The sequence below is a fragment of the Gasterosteus aculeatus genome, chromosome 8 (genome assembly GCF_964276395.1).
Source record: "Gasterosteus aculeatus chromosome 8, fGasAcu3.hap1.1, whole genome shotgun sequence".
Lineage (NCBI taxonomy): Eukaryota > Metazoa > Chordata > Actinopteri > Perciformes > Gasterosteidae > Gasterosteus > Gasterosteus aculeatus.
The window spans coordinates 19,037,770-19,055,167 of NC_135695.1; the positions used below are offsets into that span (position 1 = coordinate 19,037,770).

General features: G+C 49.4%; 1 protein-coding gene across 2 annotated transcripts in view; it reads left to right on the forward strand.

The window, feature by feature from the left end:
* The window catches only part of ssbp4 (single stranded DNA binding protein 4), a 65,325-nt gene that overhangs the window by 19,906 nt on the left and 28,021 nt on the right, over positions 1–17,398 (forward strand). The gene's annotated exons all lie outside the window — the stretch shown is intronic.

Here is a 17,398-nt window from a genome sequence, read left to right on the forward strand (position 1 = left end):
TTTCCGAGCAGCGGACGCCTTCGATCGTATCTGCCCCCCCCCGGCGGGCAGCGGGAGGCCGCGGTGCTTTGTGGGCCGTCGCCCGGGGGCCCTTCGAGAGGCTCAAACATTTGTCGGACCGCGGTGACAGGTGGCACGAGGAGGAGGAGCAGCCGTTGATGGGCGGGGCCTTTGTCTGGACGCCGCGTGCGTCGCCCGGCCAGGTGCTCGCTCGCCTCGCTTTGACGCCACGCGCTCGCCGGAGCTTTTCCTTTCCTTTCATTGCCGTCTTTGTCCAGCCGTCTTTTCTTTCTTTCAAAAGAGCGAATTTACTCATCCCTGCTTCACCACTAACGCCCGCCAAACTCCCCCCAACCACCAGCACTCCCCCGTCGCTCTTTCTTTCCTTTCCTCTCTATTTCATGCTCTCCGTCTGATCCTCCCCCTCTCTCCCTTTTTGCCTCCCCTCGCTCCGCTCTGCTCTCCTCTCGGGCCCCTCCCCCCCTCCCTCGGAGGAGATTGATTGGGTAATCTGGCTGGGTGCCAGCAGGCGCCTTGCCTTTCTCGCTCGGGGGAAGGAGAGAAGCGGGGGCGACATGACGACACGCAGGAATAATAATAACACCCCGTGATGTAGGCAGGTTGGGATGGAGGGAGAGGAGGAGGCAGCGGAGGAATGGAGTCAGTGTTGGCGCGGCGATGCCGTCTTTTATTCCCATTTAAATATAGCACACACACACACAGAAGGTATGCCCACAACGTTGTGTCTCTTATCTGTCTGTCCCTCCGTCCTCCGTTTGCGTCCGCGTCGTCCTTTTTTAATATCAAACGGCGCGCGATGACGCTGCCCCTTTGTGTGCCGTTGTTTGCCGTGTAAATGAAAAAGGCCCGGCGGGCCTCCCGTGTCCGCGCACACCTTCGCCTATCTGAGGGGAAGCAACAAAGGCCCTAAAGCGCCGCCCTCAAGCTGTGCGTGCGCGTTTCGGCTGGAGGTCGGGGGGGAGTGACGGAAGCGGAAGATCAAATATCGCTGGTGGTTCCTCCACAGGTTCATTCCGGGGCGGTTTTTCATAAAACGCGCCGCGGTTTGATCTCGACAGCTCGCGGATCCGTGTTCGGACGCGGCGGAGACGGACAGATGGAGGCAACAAATCGGGAAAAAGATGAGCGACAGGGGGTGGAGGACACACGAGGTGGGAAGCAGGAGGGAGTTGGAGAAGAAAATGGGGGGGGGTCGGCGTGCAGGAAGGGAACGAGCTGTCTGAAGACACTGCGGACTCTTGCTTTTTTTTGAAGTCTGCCTTTTTCTTTCAAGCGTAAACGCAGCAAATCCGCCGAAAGCCTGCAGCGTTCCCTTTCCCTGCTTGCATGCAGATTTTCCAACCCGGTCCCATTTAATCTCCCTAACCCAGTTACCCATGAATGCCCTCTTAGTTGCAACATCATCATCTATAAAATTTAAACGCATGCTTTAAATGAATACTATGTTCTGGGAAATAGTCAAATCTCTCCGGGGCATTTGTATCTCTCTCCCAGAGAAACCAACAGCAGAATGCTGCCAATTCTTTTGGAGTTTAGCCTCTTATAAATAATATAATAAAAACCCGGCATCCATCACTTGTTCGCCTCGACTGCAACCAGTTTACTGTGGAGAAATGAAGTGAGCGATCGTGAGAGGGTTGCAAGTTCAAGGGCGACCTTCCATAACCGAAGTGTTTCTGTCCGTGGCACCTCGTCTTCTGCTCAGACATTTCCGTACTAATGCCCCCTCCCTCCCTCCCTCCCTCCCTCCCTCCCTCTCTCTCTCTGCATCCATCGCTGAAGTTCACCAACACTGGTAACCCCCCAAACCACATCCACTTACAGTCCCCATTTATCCTTTTGTGTGAAGAAGTCCCGTCTCGCAGAAAATGGCTTAAATTACGGCAATTACGACGCTTCTGCTGTGTTTTGCTTCTGTTGATGTCGGCAACTTGCTGACTTTGTGTTTTTTCTTCCATAACTTGGTGACCTCTTTGAACACGTTCCTTCCTTCATAAACTAAAGCGGCTGGCGCTGTCGTGGTGAACATTTCTAAGGCTGCAGGATTTCTGATTCATCCACGTTCACATGTATGCCATGCTTTTCAGCATATATGTACAGTATATATATATATATATATATATATATGTGTATACTACTATGCAAGTATGCCACTTTAGTGAGATCTTCCCAAATGTGTGAAGGTTTGTGGGTCGCGTGGTGCGGTTTGTCGTTGCAGACACCCGAGTTTCCCCTCTCGCCTCCTCCGTCGCTCTGTGGTGGAGCATCCACTGGTGGTTTCAGGTGGAGGTGTCGTCGCACAAAGCGCTGACGGGGTAGTTGCTGCTTTTGACCGTTGTTTTGACTGTTACCATTACGAGCAGGCGCTTGTGTCCCAGTGAGCAAGCAGTCATGTCACAATGTTGAAGCTTCCCCCCCCCCTCGCCCATCTGCTTGATTCTACCTGTTGCATGCTTGCATGCATGTATTTACACTTTTCAGGACTTTGAGAAACTGGTAAGTGTTTGTTTGGTGATCATTTCAGCTTCACTTGGACACTTAAAGTCTTGAGTTTCACCGTTTCAAAGACAATTGCATCCTGAACGTCTTTGTCACTCCTTTTTTCTTTTCGTCCTCGCGTCTTGTGTCTCACACACACACACACACACATGTGTGCAGCCCTGTCCCCTTTGCCTGTCTTTGTGGCAGCGGGCTAGTGGCCGGCAAACGTAGCAGCCTGGCACAGTGTGTGTGTGTGTGTGTGTGTGTGTGTGTGTGTGTGTGTGTGTGTGTGTGTGTGTGTGTGTGTGTGTGTGTGTGTGTGTGGTGCCGATCGGACACCCTGCGTATTTAGTCTCATTGAACAGAGTTTGTGAAACAGACTTCCTCTGATGGACGCCTGAGATGTTCGCCAGTCTCAACTGTCGCAGCACACTGAGCCCCCCCCGCTAGGATTAAAGACTAAAACAATTACAAAGCCTTATTTGCAATTCAGATTCCCCCTAAACGCAGACTTAATCCTCCTTCTCTTTCCTTTTTGTTTTTAAAGGCAGCAATAACTGAGAAGCAGAATAAAGTGTAACAGGGGGAGATCCAGTTCAAGCCTCTTTCGGGGTTTTGCGCTTGCTAAAATAACTTTTTAGGGGGGGATAATGAACGTGCTTTGAGCCGGTCGAGTTCCATTTGGAGAACGTTGTGTCCGGTGAAAGACCGTCTTACCGTAATGACGGGATGAACCAGCGGGGGGGAGTCGCCGAGTCTCAGTGGTCGCACTGCACATCCTCGCAAATATTCGCTCCCTTTTGCATGCGTTTCTTTAAATATATCTTCTCCCATACGTGAAGGTAAAGGTGTGCGAGTGTCCTGGCGGGCGGGCTGGCGGGCGGGCGGCGTAGGGGGGGGGGGGCACAGCCAGCGTGCTTCACTGCCGCCCAGGGTGTATTTACAGACAGTGACTTTAATGCAGTGTAATGATTATTTTTATTCCAGGTACTTGGGCGGCCCGTTCACTCTGAGTGGAATGGCTCCCCGTTGGCCCCCTGATTACCTCTGTGGCTGCTGCCACACCTGCCCCCCCCCCCTCCGAAACCGCCCCCACCCTCCTTTATTGCTACACCGTCGTCTGTTCACGCGTCCCTCAGTGCGCTTTTAACCGCCGTCGTCTTCGCTGGTCTCTTTACCTGCCAGAAGGCTTTCATCATGTCGCCATATCTTCCCTCAACTCAACAACTCTCCCTCTTTCTGCTCCGTTTTTTATTCCTCCATCTTTTTCCGCTTAAGAGGGAAGCTAAAATAAGAACTTAAAAGTCTAGCTGGACGCTCACTGCACCTAGTTGAAAATGAGATTTTTGGATTTGATGATGACGAGGAGGTGGAGTAACTACCCAATCGAGGTTTTTAGACCGACTAATTGCTCGTCTTAAATGGAGTCCTTGGCGGGAGGCCCGATGGCGGCTATAGTTCTGTACGGCTCAACTTCGAACTCACATTGATTTTTTTGTAGCTCTGTCATTTCGGCGGATAAAATCTCTTATCCACTCGCCTCCTTCAACAGCGGTACGTCTTCTCCTTTAGGTGATACACTGACAAAGTTTATGAGAGAAAGTTCATCGTTCAAAAGTTCCACTGTGAAGCTGTTGCCTCTCCAGACTCACGCTTCACACATGCACCTATACCTATTTGATGTGTCGATATAAAAGCGAGTGTGCGTGTTCGTACGTGACGGAGCCACCAGCCGGGGGTCAAGGGTCGGCGTGGCGTCGAAGGGTTTGTTCTTCTGAGAGGGCCGGAAAATCCCCAAATCCACGTCCCGTACTTAGTGACAACGTGTGAACTTTCAACCCGCTGTCTGCCTGTAAGCCTCCTGATCAGTTATTTATATCGCTCTTGATTAAGTTCAGCGGATAAACGGGGCGGCACATCTGTCCTTCCTTAGGGACCGAACGTTTGGACTCGTCTAAGCCCCCCATGTGCGTTCATGTGTGTTTTCACGCACAACGGAGGAGAAAAAACACATACAACGTCCAACTACATCCTGTGCATGTGACATTCCTCTCATTCTGATCCGTTTTTTATCGCACTACATATTTCCGGGTAAAAAATAAATAAATAATAAAAAGTGACATTTGGAATGGAGAGATCCACTGCACTGCACTCTGAAAAGGTCACCGCTCACTGAAGGAGTGTGAGAGAGGGAGAGAGAGGCTTCCTAGTTCGAAAGGGTTCCTGCTTTGTGTCGACTCGAGTCTCTTTCTCTCTGTGCGAAGGGGGAACCACGCTGTTCTGAACCGAGCTGCTCTCTTCTGTGCACAACTGTTCCGCTGGATGCTGTAATCTCTTCAGTGCACGGACAGATTACTGTCTGCTCCATATTGTCTGGTGGCGGGCTGCAGGATGGAGGGATGGCAGAAGGAGGGGAGAGGGGAGGGAGGCTCTGATCTGCCGCTACATAAGGAAGATTACCTTTTTATTAATATATCCATCTGGACGTTTGCTATTTTCGGTTGTTTGTCCGGTCTATTTTTTTTTTGTGTATGAGGACGTACATGTATAAACCTTATTGGATTTCACTCGGGGCCGAGATTAGTGTACAAATGTGTCGACTAAATTGCAATGTAACACAATTCTGATTATATTTTACTCAAGTATGTGAAGAATTCCCTTTATGACTAATAGCATGAATTCATTGCGCTATTTACCCCAGGAAATGTTTTTTTTTTTAATAGAATGACTTTCAGTAAAGAAAAATGAAGAAATTTAAGTATTCAATAACCCCCCCACACACACACACACACAGCACCACCCCCACCCTACTACGCGTCTCCTCTCCATCTCTTTCTCTCCTGTGCAGAAATGATTTCCATTCCTGCTGAATTAATGAGGTTGTGCTGAACTGAGAAAAGGCACAGGGAGTGTGTGCGCGCACACACACACACACACAGACTCAGACAGCGAGACACACTAACATCGTCTCTCACACACACACACACGTTCTCTAAGGCACACATCCACTGTGGCCATATTTAAGTCTGTATTCACACCTGCAAGCGCTCACAGTGATTCACTAAAGTGTGGCTGCGTCTCTACCGCCGCAAAGCTCAAACGCTGTCGTGTTTTAAACTAAACTAAATAGAAGACGCAAAGGAGCGAGCTGGACAACGGTCACAGACGAAGACCCCGTTGGAGGCCGGCAACCACCGACATGCAAGTGGTTCATTTTCAAGAGCGAACACGCATGAATTCAACATATTTAACAAACAGCGGCAGCATGACGGCTTCTCGTCTCATCCCTCTTCATCGCCTCCTGGTGGACGGTTGCAGAACCGAGTCCTAAGCTCCGCCCCCTGCATGTTGGCGCACGGGACGGGATTTTGACACGGCGTCTCCGGTCCCCCTGATCACTACTGTGCAGAATTAAGCTCTAAATAATGTAAAAAAATATCGAGATGTCACTTTTTGCATCCAAGATTTTTTTAGCTTCACTTTTGCTCACTGGGAGGAGACGACCGTCTATGTGGTCGATGAACGCCACCCGGCCGGTCACCATGGCAACACATTACCGAGTATTTATTTACACACACATGAATGTCAGTGCAAGTTTCCCCCTGTCGCCCCACATCAGTCTCGATCTTAGGAAGAAGCAGCTCTTCCACTTTGCCCCCGATGCTCGTTTTCATTATCTAATCATTACAAGTCTCAGGTGATCAGCCAATCACAGACAGAGCTGCCTCAGCAGCCGGAGGCCCCCGACGGGGCCGACGGGTGGCCCGAGTCTGGTTCAAACAGCCGCGGAAGAGTGTCAAAAGGATGTAATTGCAGTGCAAGCGGCTGTTGTGATGTGCCAGCTTGGGTGCCACTTGAAAAGCTCCATCTAGGATCGGCTGAACAAAGAGACGCAGGAAGACCGACCGACAAAAGTACCGGCTGATTCTGCTGATGTTCTTCCTCGTTGAGCGTTTTTTTTTCTTTTTCTCCTTCTTCAAAAAACTCAACCAATGTGTGGAGTTTCCAGGTGTGTGGGCTGCACACTGACAGACCACATCTGGCCACATGTGAAGCTTCGAAAGAGCGTCCTTCAGGAGAAAATTGACTGTTTGCAAACCGAGCTTTCTCTCTATCTTTCTCTTTTCTTTTTTTCCTGTCTTTCTCGCTGGCTTTCTTGATTAAAGGCACGCGATCGTGCACTCTGAGCCGCCCGCCTGCACGGAAGATGCAGACCTCCCTCCTCTCTCCCCTCACTGCTGTCTCAGTGTTTTTCTTCCTCCCATTTATCATCACTGAAGCAAAGGAACCGATTCCAATTTCATGTGTTTTCATTCCACTCCTCTATTTGCTTATTTCTTCATCCCCCTGTCTCTATTTTGATCTCACGCAACCAGTCAGCAGTCAATAATCTGTTAAACAGCATTGATCGCCGCCATTTAGTTTCCTGGCCGGCTACTTAGGCTGTAAAGCTGATCAATGGCCTTGAATGGGAACCACCTAGATAGCAGATTGACTGCTGGGACGAACGCTGCAATCATATCATTTGTTTTCATTTGCTGTTCAATTATTTGTCTTAATGGCCACTGCCGAGCCCCCCCCCAACATGCCCACAGTGACACACAAAGACCTAAAAACTGTAGATTGCACACTGTATACCCCCACCGGCTCTGTGCCCCTCTCGCACTGCTGAGGAGGAAAGACGTTATGTGGTATCACGTGTCAAAATGCGTATAGGAATGTGTGTGTGTGTGTGTGTGTGTGTGTGTGGGGCGGGGGGTTTGGATCTTTGAGTGTGCGTGTGATTTGTGAGTGCATGCAGATGGCGCTCATGCCTGGTGAAGTTTGACCCAGACTGGACTTCCTCAGCCCAAGAGCCCCTTCCTGAAACCATCAATCACTCCCTGTGGGACGCGGCCGCGTGTCTCCACTAAGGCGTTTTTTTTTGTTTTTCTCTCAGTTGACCACTTTTGCCACAAATAAACTGGAGCAGCACTGAGGCGCAATTCACCAGCAGCACAGTCCTTTAGTCACTCATTTGCCTCATTTCAACGTTAAAGATGCACTTTACTCTTTTCTACTGTAACTCCCTCTTTAAATCTCTCCGACTCTTTTCTTCTCCTTCTTCTACCCCCCCCATGTTTTATTGGAGGAGGAGTGTCCCCCTCCCCCTGCTTGTTTGAAGTGGCCTGCTCATATATCACAGCCTTTCCTCGCAGGATATCCTCCCTCTTCCTGCCTCTCTTTCTCCCCCATTCCCTCCCCCCACACCTCCCCCTGTATGTCAGCCGGAGGAGGGGAATACCTGTTAACTCCATTTCTTTCCCACAATTCGACACTCTCCCCGTTGACCCAGTGGACGTGCTCCTACGCACTCGGGTGATGATGTTGGACTCCTGCACAGAGGAGCTCGGCCTCACGTCAGTTCATTTGGCAAAATACCTTGTAAATGTAATTGTGGGATCCGTCCTAAAGGGCACGGAGGTGAAAGATGTTCCCTCCGATGAATGGCTGATTTTTACATGATGGGGTTTGATTTGTTGTCATACTTTTGACTAAGTTTCTACATTCAGACTGACGCCTAAACTTAATGTGGGTTTTTGCATTTATACATAACTAAAGACGAGCGTGTGTGGACTTAAGATTCAGCGCATTTACATGCAGTTTGACTGTAACCGGAGGGTGGCAACGCTCTGATTATTGAAGCTGTCATGTACACAAATTGTCTTGTTTATCGTATTTGCATTATGGTGGTCATGATTGCAGTATAACTTGATTAACATGGCTGAGATGCTCATCAGTGTTTCAAATTACGTGCGGCACGTGTTGTTCTGCACACACACACACACACACACACACACACCCCAGCGACAATGATTTGGCTTTTATGTAAATTAACTTTTCGAAAAAATAGGATTTTTACGACGCTGCACCGTGAATCCAATGCTCCTCAAAAATAATGAAAACTGATAGTGTCTGCAAGTGTTGAAGGGACTCTAACTTGAGTATCAAGCACGGGAAGTTGGGTCACTGCAGACTTCTGTGTATGAAAAGTATTTAGCAATTGTTGACATTGTTTAGTCTTGTGGTCATTGGAACAATGACTGTCGTCTCTTGAGGTGGAAGTAGACCTAGAAGCACAAAACCGCAGGTCAGTCGGGGGACACAAAAGCTCATTTCCCACTGGACAAAAAATAGCATTAAATATATCAAAACCAAAATGTAACTACATCGCAGCATTTAGTAACGTAACAGTAATTTGGTTTTTAATTAGCAGCACAGATTCTGCCTTTTCCATTTTGGATGAGTACAATCCACAAGTAGCAACAACTTTGTTCATTCATCCACCTTTTGTCTGGGGGGGGGGGGGCCCTTCCACCACAGAGCACTGATTGAGAGGGGGGGGGGGGGTGTCATTTCCTTCCAAACTAATTTAATCATTACATGAACATGAGGTGCTTGAACATCAGTCCTTCATTTTATTTGCCACAGAAGCGGCGGCATCAGGATCACCCGGCTGTCCTTCATCGCTCCCTCTCGCTCTTTATTTGACTCATTCGTCCTTAATGTCGTTCCTTTATGACGTTGTTCACGTCCTCCTTTAATTCAGCCCCGTGACGCCTCTCGCCCGCTCTGCTTCCTCTCCTTTTCTGTGCCCTTTGTTTTTCTCTCTCGCTGCCCTTGTTGTCATTTAGCTGCTTCCCCCAGCTCTGCCCCCCCCATCCCTCCCCCTCCTCCACCCTCCTCTCTCTGCCCCCCTCCACCCTCCACCTCTTCTCCCTCCGTCTCTCTTCCTTTTCATATCTCACATTTTCTCTCCCTATCTCTCCATGTCTCTGCCCTTTTGCTCCTCCACCCACCTCGCTTCTCTCCCTCTCCATCCATCCCTCCCTCCCTCCCTCCCTCACTTCAGCTGAGGACAAGGAGGTGAAAGCCAAGCGGATTACAGTGGCAGTTTAATCTGACTGACCCACCAAGGGATTGCTCTCTACTTTGCTGTGAGGCTGCAGGGTTGGAGGGCAGCAAGGACTGGGTGGTTTTAGGCGGTGAGAGGAGGGGGGGGGTAGGAGAGAGGAACGGGAAGGAGACCAGGTTGTAGGGGTCTGGAGGGGGAGGGAGGTACGGTGGAGCAGAAAAGGAGGGTAAGGGAGGGCGAGGAGGTAGCAGGAGGAGGATGGGAGCGGTTGAATAAAAGGCTAAAAGGCTCTCCAGGATTGTTTGTGCGCACATTCACAGGAACACACCATTTTGTGTGTGTGTGTGTGTGTGTGTGTGTGTGTGTGTGTGTGTGACCGCGTGGTGCCGGAGGTGGGGGAAGGGCGCGGGTTGTTATTAAGCGATGGAATATTAATGCTACTTTGCCTCTAATTTCTTTCCATCTGTCATCAAGTTGTCCTCTGTGTGTGTGTGTGTGTGTGTGTGTGTGTGTGTGTGTGTGTGTGTGTGTGTGTGTGTGTGTGTGTGTGTGTGTGTGTGTGTGTGTGTGTGTGTGTGTGTGTGTGTGTGTCTCAGTCTATGAATAGATACTCTTCTGATATTAACAGACAATTAGTCTGTTCTGTGTTTCAAAGAAAAATACAAAAACGTCCTTGGTTTGATTTTCCTTTTTTTTTCTTTATTCTAAAAACATCAAAATCTCATTTCTCTCCGTCTTGTCAAAGTCATTGAAACTCAGGCGGCTTTTATTCAGAGTTAACGCCCAGACTGAGGCCTTGCTAAATTTATCAGTTCAACGAGCACCACACAGGATCTTTCTTTGTTTGCTGCAGGTCATTTGTGTTTTTATTGCTATTTTTAATCTCTTGAAATGTGAACATGAAGAGCGAGGATAATGTGGCGATTAATAGTAGGGGGGCACACAAAGGCTTTGGTTCGGTTTCAGTCGGCAAAAAAAAAAAAAAGAATAAATATATCAACGCTTTTTGTTATATATTTACATAGTTATAGTGGAGTGAATCCGTTTTCAGGCCTTTAATAATGGTACTTAGCTAGAAGAAACAAACATATTATAGCTTTCTTTAAAACACAATTAGTTTTTACTGTTAATCTTAAATTAAAAATAACATTTATTCTTTATTAATTTGTTTTTATGTGAAAAACATTTGACAATTGAAACAAACAATTGAGTTTTCCACCGTTGAGTTATATCTGCAATACACCTTTCAACCTGCGGGTACAACCTCCACCATTCAAAGGCTGAAGAGCAGAAAATTCTGGGGCTAAGTAATAAAATAATCACTACCTGCTGTTCACAAAGCTTAATTTATTTGACCATTCGGTAATAATAATTAAAGGTGATTAAAATGTGCAAATCAACATTTTCATCAGCTCACCTGTCATCTCGATTGTAGCAGCTCTGCAGTAAGAAGTAATCGCGAAACTTTTTTGTAAGTGAATCAAACTGAAACTACAACTAACGACGACAACGTACGGACGAAATGGGACTTTTCGTTTATGGAACATTTATGCATTTTGAAGCCACCCTTTCAAATACAAAGTTGAGGTAAAGCAGAGGTATAAACCAGTGGCAGCAGAGGTATAAACCAGTGGCAGCAGAGGTATAAACCAGTGGCAGCAGAGGTATAATCGAGTGGCAGCAGAGGTATAAACCAGTGGCAGCAGAGGTATAAACCAGTGGCAGCAGAGGTATAAACCAGTGGCAGCAGAGGTATAAACCAGTGGCAGCGGAGGTAGAAACGAGTGGCAGCGGAGGTAGAAACGAGTGGCAGCGGAGGTAGAAACGAGTGGCAGCGGAGGTAGAAATGAGTGGCAGCAGAGGTAGAAACCAGTGGCAGCGGAGGTAGAAACCAGTGGCAGCGGAGGTAGAAACCAGTGGCAGTAGAAACTAGTGGCAGTAAAAACTAGTGGCAGCGGAGGTAGAAATGAGTGGCAGCGGAGGTAGAAATGAGTGGCAGCAGAGGTAGAAACCAGTGGGCGCAGAGGTAGAAATGAGTGGCAGCAGAGGTAGAAACCAGTGGCAGCAGAGGTAGAAACCAGTGGCAGCAGAGGTAGAAACCAGTGGCAGCAGAGGTAGAAACCAGTGGGCGCAGAGGTAGAAATGAGTGGCAGCAGAGGTAGAAACAAGTGACAGCAGGTAGAAGAGAAAGTTGGCTGCCAGCCCAGAGTGAACAGCGGAGCGCCGGCGCTGTGCTGTTTCAATGCCTTGTTGTACAGTGCTGGATGCAACGCGGGGGTCTGAGGCAGGCTGTGTCTGCGGCTCTGTTTGCCTCATATCAGCCTCCCTTTCATCAGTCCACCCCCCGCCGTGCCGCTTCGAAGGAGGGGTCCAGTCCGCGAGTCGGATTAGCTTCCAACTGATGCTTGCCCAGATCCCAACTCTGAAGGGGGGCTTAACCAACCTCGCCTCAGAAAGGACGAAGGGAAGGGAACAGGAGGGAGGGAGGAGAGGAAAAGAGCTCCTGAGGGGTTGATGCTCCTCTTCAGTTGTTTACCATGCAATTAACGTGCCGGATTGTCCTGTGAAAAGGATAGAAGATGTCAAGTGTGTAGACTGTGAAGCAAGAGGCCACCAGTGGTACGGATACGGGAGCTGACGGGGTTTATTATACAGTTTGATTTCAACGAGCTGTACGCCATTTAAATGCATAACTGCCTTTCTGCGAGTGTCGTGTCAGGCCACAGACGAAGGCATCGTCCAATCAGCAACAGATGCCCCCTGGAGATACATTATCTGTGTGTTTGTCTGAGTTGAGGCACACTGGTTATCCCTGCAACGTGGAAGCCAGGGGACCCTCATTTTAGGCCATACCAAGTGTTTTGGGTTGGTTACATGATCTTAGGTGTGTTTATGTGTACCGTGTACCGTGTTATGTGTGTGTGGAGGTATATAAAGAGCTGTGATTTTTTTGCTGGGTCAGGAGAATTGTGTGTCTGCTGGAGTCCAGGAAAGGTCATAAATTGGGTGGAGGTGCCAGGAATAGGGGTGTGAGATGCCTGGGTGTCTACAAAGCCATGTGAGGCACACATGCACACACACTGGAGTAGACACACACACACACACACATATAAAAACACACGCTTGCGTGCAAGGCCTTCAAAGCTGAAGACGCGGTGGAACAAAAGCTGGTCAAAGTGGGGCAGGTCTTGTTTTCCTCCCTCCTCCTCCTCTCAGTCCCTCACGTCTACCTCCAGCACTGTTTCCCTCCCTCCCTCCCTCCTCCTCACTTTATCCTCCGCTCCTCTCCTCCTCTCTCACGTAAACACGATGCTGCTTTCTGGATCTGGGATGCCTGAGGGACAGAGCACAGACAGGAGCCCCGTCACCATGACAACAGCTTCTCTGAGCTGCCTGACACCCCGACGCCATTGGCTGAGGGCAGTTGGTGGAAGGGGAGGGGGGGGGGGGGGTAGAGAGAGAGAGAGAGAGAGAGAGAGAAGCGGGAGTAAGTTAAGCAAGGGGTAGAAAGGGAAAAGGGAGTAGGGGGCGTGTGGAGAAAAGGAGAAAACGGAGGCAAACGACCCCATTTCTCCTCATGGGGCTGTTCATGTGCAGGTTTAACATACGGAGGGAGAAAGCTGAGGAAGAGGTGGGGAGGAAGAGGAGGCCTGTGTGTGTGTGTGTGTAAATGATCTTCTCAGGGTTGTATAATTAATACCACCGGTGTAGGGTTGTGTGTACATGTGTGCACACTGGTGTGTGTGTGTGTGTGTGTTTGCGGCTGCGCGCTTGTTAGCTTACGAGTCGCTTTCCTACCTCGGCGCTCGCTCGAGTGTTTTCTTAAGACTGAGCTCACATCACGTTGAAATGGCTCGTAACCGGAGACCGTCGCGCGGCGCGCTGCTTCCTTTGAGGGCACGCGGAGGCCTTTTAGAAATGTGGCTTCCGCGGCTTCCGTTTCGCGGACGGCTCAGCGTGTGTTATCAGGCTGAATATGCTAATTAGTTTTTGCAGTTATTTCGAAATAAACCAAAGGAGAATTCAACATTTTGAGCTGTCGACAGCGAAAGTCAAAAGATCACCAAAGCGAATTTAAATTCATTCTTAGAGGAATATGAGCGTCTCTATCAAATTGTATGGAAATCCACCCAACAGTTTTCTCTGCAGTCGGGGTGGAGGGAGAGCTTTTATTATATTAATAATAAAAAAAAGAGTATTTCGTTGCGAGAAGTAGTCCGGCTCTAATTTGGCGTTCGTGTCTGCCGGAGCAGAAATAATCAGACGCGCACAGTCGGAGAAAAGTCAAGTAAAAAGTTGTTAATGACGAACCGGTAGAATTTCGCGTTGTTCATTTGAGCACCAAGTGTTCTTTTCTGTGGACCACAGGAGCAGATGATGAAGACGGCGGAACGTACTGCGAATAATGTCACCGCTTCTGCGCACATCTCTTTTAAAGCAGGACTTGGTGTCCACTAACGCCCTCCGGTCACGTTAATCAGTGAGCACTCGTACACGTGCAGTTTGTTGTGAAATGCTTTATTTCAGAGTGTGTCCTCTGCGGACGGAGAAGGAGTAAGACAAGAGTTTCGTCGAAGACTGGCTGGCCAGGAAGGCGGGATCTAGACCAGAGAGTAAAAATTAAACTTTCAGTCGCATGTACGCGTGTGGATCAGGAGGCGTAGCTCAGCTTCCTTTTGCTGAGGGTTTCTTTCTCTTCGTAGACTTTTTTTTTTGGTCTTTTTAAATTTATTTTAAGTCTCTTTAAATAACGTTGCGTAGGTGAAGGTCAGTTCAGCCATCCACCAACGGGCTTCGGCTCCCACAAACAAATGTGGAAACACAATCGTAGGAAATGCTGAATGAAGACAAGCTGACTATTGTAATTAACTGATAACTGATAAAATCTGATTCGTACCAAAGGACGATGGGAAAACACCAAAGTTCCTGAAGCCGGTCGGGAGCAGGCGGGCCGCTGATGTGGCTCCATCGATCAGCGATATTATATATATATATATATATATATATATATATATATATATATATAATGTGTGTGTGTCTGCTGCTGCATGGAGGGGAGACAGCAAAGGAAAAGTTTGTGTGTGTTTTTTGAGCAGAGAGTGTGTGTTCCTGCCATTCCGTGATCAGTGTGTGTGTGTGTGTGTGTGTGTGTGTGTGTGTGTGTGTGTGTGTGTGTGACCACAACTCACACAGGGGCCATAAACGTCTCAGGCTGTGCTTGCACACATGTTGGTGTATCCATTTGCAGAGTTTTACTCACACACACACACGCACACACACACACACACACACACACACACACACACACACACACACACACACACACACACACACACACACACACACATGCTGGGACAGAGATGAAGAGAAGAAGGAAGTTGTTTCTAAATCAGAACCAGAAGTGGAGACGAAGTGACGGAGCAGAGGCTCAGATAGGTGGTGCGAGGGGTGGGTGGGGGGGGTGGGGGTCGTGTGTGTGTGTGTGTGTGTGTGTTGCGGCGCTGCAAAGCGTTGGCCTGCTCCATCTGTCTGTTGGGGGTGAGGAGGTGGGGCAAAGGAGGGAGTCTAACCTGGGGGGAGGCGGGGGCTGCGAGGGACGTGTGGCGTTCAGTGAGGGAGGGGAAGTGACCCCCCCTCCCCCTTCCTCCCCCTCCTCTTCGTGCAAACAGGAGGGCGCAGCAAACATGTTTCACCTTGGCTATCAATCCTTTTCTCCGGACCAAAGCTAAAGAACAGAGGCGTCTCTCTCTCTTTGAATCCCTCCGTTTTCTTTGTCTTCGGCGTCTCTTTTATTCGCTCTGTCTGCCTCCTTGTTGTTGCCCCGTTGCTTTCTCTCCCGGCCTTTATATCCCGTCTGTGTGTGTCTGTCTGTGTGTGTGTGTCGTCCCCTCTCCGGGTCTCTCTGTGCGTGCCAGTGCTGTGCAATGCTGGGGATATTTCTGTCAGCCTCTATTTATTTATTGATGGCGACGCTGGTGAGAGTCGGCCTGCCTACATGCGCGCCCGCGTGAGCGGAATCGAAGCCTCCTCCTCTCACGTCTCCCTCGACTCCTCAAAAGCGAAAATATTTGTCGACCCTTCGTCCGAATGACAGTCGACCCAGGACCCCGGCTCTGCTCCTCCTCGCCGCGCTGCTGATGTCCGATCTCGTTGTGAATATGGGGGCCTGGCTGACCTGTGGGAGTCTGCTGGTGGTCCACGGGTCAGAGGGGTCCTTCCAAGGACATTTGTCTCCCACAGTGGGACAATCGATCAATGGACGATGATGTCATCTACTACAGTAGTGTAGAAATAGTGATTCGGGCCGCTTGGAGGAGGTACAGTGCGTAGTATTTGGTGGCATCAAGCTTTGGGTTCACATTAAAGATTCCCGCAGTTCAGGTTTCCATATAAAACGGGGGTTTTGTTGCCCCCCCCCCCCCCCCCCCCCCCCATTACACGCCTAACATTGTACACAATTAGACCTTATTATACCGTACTTACATTGGTACAAACACAAACCTCCCGGTGTAAAATGAGCAGTGGTGCTATTTCAAACGGCCACCTGGGTGGTTGACCTCCTCTCTTAACTAAACTCCTCCTGGGGGGGGGAAGCCTGGTCGCAGCAGCCCGACGTGAATGTTTTCCTACACGGCCGCTCGTGTTTATTCTCTGTATGACGTGACTCAGAAGCTCAGACTTGAAACACGAGCACCAACTGAACTGAAAGTGCTCAAAGGTGAACTGAAGTAACGCGCCCCCCCCCCCCCTCACCATGTAACTATAAGCAGCAAACCCGCCCGATCAGTTCACTCCTCCGCCTTATTGGGCGACTCTCTCTTTTCATTAGTCTCTGTTTCTTTCCTCTTCTCTTTCTCAACATCTTTCGCTCTTTCTTTCCGCCTTTCACCCGCGTCCCCCCGTCACCCCTCGCCCCCCCCGTCCCCTCCTCCTCGAGTGCCCCAAGGCCCTCAGTTTCGGCGAGTCCCACAGACCGTCCATTGTCTTGGGAGTGCGGTTCGCCGTCTCCCCTCACCTCCTCCTCGCTCTGCTCCTCCTCCTCCTCCACGTCTGGCACCAGACAGGGTAAGGTAGTGTTTGGCTCCTGGGTCATCAAGGCCACCGGGTTTAAAGTCACCAACCGGAATAATCCCAAGACCTGGTCCAGGACAGATATTCTCCACGTCTATTGATCTGCCCTTATATAGATTTATCATTAAAGGAGTAGAAGTGTTTGGTGTAGAGTGATCATTTTGGCTCAAAAAACAACATTTCTTTCACTTTCTTGAAAAGACTCCACTTGAGTCTCCAAAAAGTAAAAGTTTACACTTAGTTTTTCTCCTCGGACGTCATGTGTGACGAGTTATCACAGCGAAGAGCGACAATGAGCTACAGAAAGAACGTGGATTTCTTTTATCCATCAAAGCATTTTAATCTCATCCCGTCGGCTGTGAGGTGGAGCCGGTCCGCCTGGCGGTGCCTCCGGGGCACAGAATGGAAACGTGCAGCGTGTGTGTGTGTGTGTGTGTGTGTGTGTGTGTGTGTGTGTCACCCAACCCCCCAATGTCTGGCGCTCAGGAGGACTGGTCCTACGGGAATGCCTCTTCCGGCCTGGTCCAACACACACACACACACACACACACACACACACACACACACACACACACACACACAGATGTGTACTCTAAAATAGAAATGGGGTGAGTGGATCCGACTGGCATGAGATGGTTTTAAATATCTGGTCTGTTTCTGTTGGTTGTAATTTAAGTGTCAGACACACACACACACACACACACACTGGGTTCTCCGTGTCAGATGTGTGTGTACTGTAGCCGAGCAGGATGAGGTGAGGCCGCATATGGACACTTCTTGTCATCAATGTTTCTCTATATTCTGTGCGCACAGTGTTTGCTGAGCTAATTTCTTTCCACTACATTATCCGGTTTAATGCGCGTTACGTCAGCCGTGAGGCCCTATGGAATGTGGACAGCCGGCAGTATACGGTACCTCCGCCTCCCCGCG